This window comes from Lotus japonicus, chromosome 2 (assembly GCF_012489685.1).
Source record: "Lotus japonicus ecotype B-129 chromosome 2, LjGifu_v1.2".
Taxonomy (NCBI): domain Eukaryota; kingdom Viridiplantae; phylum Streptophyta; class Magnoliopsida; order Fabales; family Fabaceae; genus Lotus; species Lotus japonicus.
The window spans coordinates 52,117,299-52,117,623 of record NC_080042.1 but is presented as its reverse complement, the minus strand read 5'-3'; positions in this window follow the sequence as shown (position 1 = coordinate 52,117,623).

Genomic DNA, 325 nt, shown 5'->3' with positions numbered 1-325 from the left:
CGATCGTCACTAATCGAAGACCTCGAGGTAGGTAATCTATACTCTCCTTCGAATCGTCGTTTCTGTCCATTTCTCCTGCGACTTTCTGAGTTCAAAATTTTGAGGTTTTTGAAAAACTGTTCAAATCAGCTGATTTCAGCGTCTAAACTTCTTCCCTGCATGCTCCTGAGCGTGTTCTGCGGATTAGATTTTGTCAAATGTCGACGAAATGCCGCCGGGATCAATTTCTACCCTAAATACCCATTTTTCGGCAAAGTCGCAACCTTTACGCTCTAATCTATCGACTTGGCTTAGTGCTAGTAGGATTTGTCGTCATAAACGTCGT